Source organism: Lagopus leucura, unplaced genomic scaffold (genome assembly GCF_019238085.1).
Source record: "Lagopus leucura isolate 7727_CA_CO unplaced genomic scaffold, USGS_WTPT01 Super-Scaffold_100002, whole genome shotgun sequence".
Taxonomy (NCBI): domain Eukaryota; kingdom Metazoa; phylum Chordata; class Aves; order Galliformes; family Phasianidae; genus Lagopus; species Lagopus leucura.
Window position 1 is genome coordinate 45,457,823 of NW_024962263.1, and position 6,425 is coordinate 45,464,247.

The 6,425-nt window shown below is 51.9% G+C and overlaps 1 long non-coding RNA gene across 1 annotated transcript; it reads right to left on the reverse strand.

Moving 5' to 3' along the window:
- Positions 1 to 416: 416 nt before the first annotated feature.
- Positions 417 to 4,904, reverse strand: LOC122179387. Its single transcript, XR_006178678.1, has 2 exons — positions 4,772 to 4,904; positions 417 to 3,814 (listed from the first exon to the last, which is right to left on the reverse strand). It is a non-coding gene; the product is annotated as an uncharacterized LOC122179387 (long non-coding RNA).
- Positions 4,905 to 6,425: the final 1,521 nt, after the last annotated feature.

Consider the following 6,425-nt stretch of genomic DNA (forward strand, 5'->3'; position numbering starts at 1 on the left):
AAGGCAGTGATTGCAGGGCTGGCACCAGCACGGCTCCTCTGGGCAGGAGGGACCCTCCAGGCTGCCGGAGAGGGCTGCTTGACAGCACGGCACCAAAGCCAACGTGCTGTGGAAGGACCTTCCAACATCCAGACCCTACACAGGTTAAAGGCAGGACCCAGGTCTCCCAGACTCAACATTTGCTCCTCAGTTCTCATAGCCTTAGTTTTAAAACGTATTGTAGGCCAGCCAGAATTATTATTAATAGAAACAAATAAAGAGGCACTGAGGTTTTCCCCGTTTTATAAATGAATATTCATTATAACCATTAACCTCCTCCACAGTTTGTGGTAGCGTGGCTAGACATCACCCACTGAAATCTATTCAAACACAAAATGCACGATAAACAGAGTAAGAAACATCAGAAGACATGCAAATTGGGGGGGAAAAAGAGCTTCATTTAATGAAATTTTTTACATAATCAACAAAGAAAATATTTGTACATTCCTTAAATAGCTTGAAAAGTTCAAGGAAAAGCATCCAACAATACTTCAGAAGGTTGCAGTGCAGATATGACTTGGCAATTTGAAGAATAATTCAGCAACTTGCTTTTGTTTTGGTCCAGGCCATTTCTGGGCTTCGATGGGCACAGCCCAACTTCCACAGTACAGTTCAGGCACCGCAGCGTATTTGCTCTGTTTAAACAAGGAATGCATCTGCTCACATACAGGCGTCCCCTTCGGATTGCTCCAGAGAAGCTCTGCACCAACAGAAGTGCCAGAGAAGCAAGTAACGTTTAGGCAGCTTTCAGACTGTCATTCAGGGTTTCAAACCAGTAATTAATTCTTCAAATGGTTGGGTTGGTTTGTTTGTTTGTTTTGGTCTTGAATTCTTCATCAAAGTTTTCCAATGATATTATTGATGGAGTTTCAAGGCACCCCTCAGCAAAACAGCACCGAATAATGAAGTAGTGTCCTGAGTCCTGAATCCAGGAAGGCTTCCCTGGTCTGTGTGCTGGGTCACACCAGTCCCTGGGTGCCTACTTGGGTGTACAGGCAGGATTTCAGTTAAAATTCCTGGACTCTCAGTATGTTCAGCACATCCTTCAAACCTCTCATAATAAATGGAGCCAAGGGCATAGTGAGTCAGTTTTGTGCTCAGATGATATATAATTGTCTCATGAACTCTGTACAAATTACCTCTTCTCCGTATTGTTTTTGCAGTGTATTGTTTTTCTTGAATAATATGGCACACGTCCAGTTTTTATTGCAGTCAATAAATTATCCGGTTTAGATCTGGATGGCCCCAAAATGATTAACTGACATCAACCAACATAATTAAGCCATCCTTTTTAATACTGTCGGTAGTGTTCATTTAGACCATTATGTTTATTTTTAATCATCAACGCATTTCCCTAAGAGCATCTTTTTGCTTTCTTTTTAACCAAGAGGGGGGACCCAAGATGGGACACTTTGCTCAGCTGTAACAGATCTGTGACCCTAAGTCTGACACCGGGGTGTAGTGATGTAAAGGAAAATGCATGCTGTCACATTTTAATTAAATAGGTCAATTCTTATGGGCCCTCCTCCAGCAAAACTCCCATTGCAGCCAGGTCCTCAGTGGTGAGGCTTTACTGACTTCTTTACTCAGCAGGATTCTCCCTTCCAAAAAGAGGGCTGATAAAATAATTTAGTCCATTAAACAGCCTATTTTTGATATTCACTGACAGATACTGGGAACCCTCGTAACGTTGAATACCACAACGGAGATATACTGCTGTTCTTTTTAGCAACGTGAGGCTGTAGGGCTGCTGGATACTGCCTTTGTGCAAAGAGTGGGATGGACCCATGGCAGCTCTCCCTCCTTCTGCTGAGTGAGGGGCCCATTGCCCCATCCCTCTGTGCTCCCTTTACAGCTCAGGTCAAACTATTTGCTTTCTGATCCCCTCTGCAGATGCACCCAAGTCAGCTCTGTGTTCCTACAGCACGAACACTTGGCTTCGGTCAGTGTATTTTTGTACAGAATGTTTTTAGCTTTCTTGTAGGCACAGCTCCCAGCCATTAGTTTCTCTTCTATGGGTGTATTAGAGGAAATGCTGTGGAAGAGGTGTCGCCCTCTGGACCTCACAGGCACGCGTGGTTCCAGGCAGGCACCAGAAAAATATGTTTTTCTATTCCTTGCAAGCAGAGATGAAGCTAATTTGTTTCTAAAAGCCCCACCGAAGGAAATGTCATTCAACAATTCTGTTGAAGCTATCAAAAGCCAAACTGAGGAGATATGAAAATGGAACACAGCAAGAGGCAGGGTCTGGGAATTGAGCAGTGCCTGCTTCTGTAGGGAGAACCTGAAGGGTACAGCTTGGAGCCCAGGTTCGGGCTGAAATAAATCCACTTGAGAGAGCATTGCCCTACGTAATACGTAAGAACAGAACATCAGTGTGAACCTCTGCTGCCACCTCACTTCCCTCTGTCTATCCCCATCCTCCCGCACAGCCTCAGTGCCCACGCAGCTGCCGGCACCTGCATCACAGAGGTGTTGTAACCTGACAGAGCCCAGTGTGAAACACAGTGGGCAGCCACCCTGCCCCACAGAACGTGCACGTTTCTGCTGGGCTGCAGTAAAAGCAAGCAACACGCACAAATCTCTAATGAGTAAAAGCTTTTTTCTTGTAATTTTATTTTTAAATTGCTTTATTTCACAGCTAGATATTGCAGTTGTGCATGCCTCAGCTTCTGTTTGGCCGTTCTGAATAGCAGCTCAGTGCAAGACCCAGATGCAGTCCTGCTTACAAACTGCCGGAGGTGTTTTGGTACACAGCTGATGCTGTTATTTTCAGGGCTCATCAAAGATGCCTACGTCTTTTTTTTTTCTTTTTTTTTTTTCGCCTTGGAAATAGCCACTGTGCAGATTCCAGCACGTGGATTTAGAGCCATAGAATCATTGGGCATCCCGAGTTGGAGGACCGTTTACACCCTGCCAATGTTACGAATGCTGAAAAGCAGAGCCATCGGGATGACTCCCACCTACTCAGGCACCGCTGTGATAAAGCTTTAATTTCTTCCCTGAGTTTTATCATCGACTGTGATAAACGTAGGAACTGATGACAGTGCGCAAAGCCAGCCCCTAAGCACGCCCGGCTGCACTCGCGTCCATCCAATCCGGACTGAAACAGAGCAGTTCGCACCTCCAAATGCACTCATCTGTGACCCTTTACAACACACCGACGGCGGCGATGGGACGGCAACAGTGCAGCCTCCCGGTCATAAGCGTCTTTTGGGACTTTCCGATCCCGATGTCGTCGTAATTAGCAATAAATTCGATGCGTCGGTAACACACAGACCGGCATTTTCCTAAGGCAATCGAAAAGCGCCGATCCTTTGCGTAGCGAACGGACAAAAGCTGCTGCGGGGACAGGACGGGAACGACGGAGATTGCGCGGGGATCTGCGCGGGGCCGGCGGTACTTTTGGGTGGGATAAAGGGAGAAGGAAAGAGAAAAGGAGTACAAAATAAGGGGGAGCGGGGTAGGGGGAAGGGTGAGGGTGTGTGAGGGTGTTCCGCTGCATCCGCATTTCTTAATTATAATTATGATTATTTCAATAATGTGTTCTCAGCCAGCCCTGAGATCCTCACGCTGCAATGTGGCGGCTTTGGTTTGCTTCTATTCGCTTCTTCTTCTCTTTTTTTTTTTTTTTTTTTTTTTTACCCATCGATCGAATGAGACTTCAATTTACAGAATGGATCGGGCGGCCCCCGGCAGAGATCCCGACGCTTCCAGACGAGCAGCAGCGGAGTCGCCAAATTGTGCCACTGCTCTCGGAACGGCAATTGGAAATCTGTTGGTTTGGAGCAAGGGAGGGGCTTTGCTGAAGTCAGATTGCAATTTTCGTGTGTGCATATATACTCATACATATATATGTATATATATATACGCACACACTGTAGATATACATGTGTATACACAGTGTATATATTTATATATATATATATGCACACATATATGTGAGTGTATATATATGAGTGTATATATATATTTACATATTTCGTGCGTGTATATGTAATTATATATATGTGTGTATATATATGTAAATTGCATCTTTGTTTCAGACTGTCCCTCACGAACGTTGTTTCCAATGGGACGTCCGTTGCCGGCGGTGCTGGCAATAGAAACAACAAAAAAGCCGAAGTCAAAAGCACAGGGGAAGGCGGTGCCGGGGGCATTGCCCGGCTGGGTGCGGTGGTATCGTCCCTCGGAAGGCCCCCGCGGCGGTTCTTAGCGCAGGAACGGGAGCGCAGCGCTGCCCGCAGGTTTTTGAAGCAGAAAACGAAATGTTCTTTTCGGCCCCGGGAGCCCTTATCGATAGGGAGAAGGGAACGGTCAACATCCCTCCGAACCGCCGCGGGCTTTTAGGGGGAGAGTTCCGCCAACCGTCGGGCCCGAGGGGACGGACGGAGAGCTCGCTGCCCGCCCCGCCGCCGCCCGGGCGATAACGCCGGACCCGATGTCCCAGCGGGGGGGGGGGGGGGGGGCGATAACAGCGTATTTTAAGGCACTGGGATAAGGAACGGAGGAGAGCGCAGGCAGCACGTCGGCTCAGGGCGCTGCGTTATCGGCCCGGCCTCCCTGGCTCCCCGCGCCGCTCGAGTACAAGGCGTTATATAAACACCGCCCGGGGAGAGCGCCACGGTCCCCAAAGTGACCCCTCACAGCTGGGCCCTCCCTTAGATGAAGAGCGCCCGGTGGGGTTGCCCTAAGGGATTGCAACGCCCGGCTGTGGGGTTTGGGGGCTCACCGTTACGTCAGAAGAACGCGATTTGGGCACGGAGTGAGACCACGAGGAGCTGGCGGCAGCAGGGCTGCGGGGGGCACAGCCGTGCCGGGGGTAGGCGCCCCGCGGGGCTCGGCCCGACCCGAAAGGAAGCGTGGAGCCGGCGGCGTTTAGGGGCGGGGATCGGTACGTGTGGGGGGAAAGGCGGCGTCTGTATCGCGCTCGGGGCTCCCCCGCAGGTAACGAACAAGGAGGGAGAAAGAAAAAGCGTTTTACGTGGCAAAGTCCTATGGGAGTGAGCGCGGGACGTTAAGAGACAGAGGATCGCTGCTTCGAAAAGGTTATTTTCTACGTATTATTAGGCCAGTTAACAAACATCGAAAGGTAAAAATAACGATGGAATGCAATGCAATGAAATTAAATATATATTTTAAAAAGATAAAATAAAATACAAATAAAACAAAACTCCTAATCCGGTAGGACAACATCAGTATCCACACAGAGCCCCGAGTAAAGCTACAATCCGGCAGAGGAACGTTCCCACTCGTTCCCCCATTCTGCCCCCCTAGGTTCTCTCCCCCCTCCCCCCACCCCCGCCCTTCGCGGAGCGACGCCGACAGATCCGCAGGCGATAACCTCGGGGCAACGCCGTTATTTTAATTTTCCACTCACTTTCCCGCTATCAGTTTGTACACAGCTGAGATAAGAGGATCGGAGGGTGGGGGGATGTGGGGTGGTGGTGGGGGGAAGAAAAAGAGGGAGGAAAAAAAGAAGAACGAGAAAGAAGCAGCGGAGAAATGCGCACCGCCGCCGGCTCGCACACGGCTTTGGCCTCACCTGACGGCCGGGGAGGAGTGCGCGTTCCCCCTCGCAGCGCTCTGGTGCTAAGGAGCAGAACGAAGGGTTAACGGCAGCGACACCGCCGAGCGCGGCCCCCCCGCCCCCCTCCTCCCCTGCCCGGCCCCGAGCGCTGCGGTGCCCCCCCGGCCGCCCGCAGCTCCCGCGGAGCCGCTGTTTGCTCAGCGCCCGGAGCCCAATCAGGGCCGCTCCGCCTGCACTTTCCCGGCCCGGCGACGAGAGGCGCCTCCTCTCTCCCATTTATACGCCGCCCGCCGCCGCCGCTGCCCCTCGGCGCTGGATCCCTCCCGGCCCGGAGCCGGCAGCAGGTTTGGGCCCCCGTTCTTCCCGCTCCTTTCCGTTCGCTTTCCACCAGGGGAGCCCGAGGGAGGTTCGTGGGCAAACATCCGACGGCGGGGCCGCAGCTTTATCTAGCTGCCGGCCCTTATCTGCCGCTTATCTCGGGCGGGAGAGAGACGCGCTCCGCGCCCATCTGCGTGTCGGTCCCTACGGGTGCCCCCTCTCAGAGACATCGTCGTCTCCTCTCGGAGATGCGGCGGAGGGCTCGGGGCCATCCCGGTCCCTGTCCCTGCAGCCGTTGTCTCCGGCCCCGCGCCCCTCCCGGCCGCTTTCCCGCCTCCCCGTGCTGGGAAGGAGCGAACGATAGAGGCGATGCGCGAAGTAACCTCAGAGCGATCGCCTTCCCGGTGCTTGTCACCGCGGAACATTGTCAGATGACTCATTCATCGCACCGGGAATCGTAAGGACGGCGGTGACGGAGGAAGGAGCTCTGCCGCACCCCCGTCCCCCTGCACCCCCGGCAGCTGTGGGTCGCGGAGGT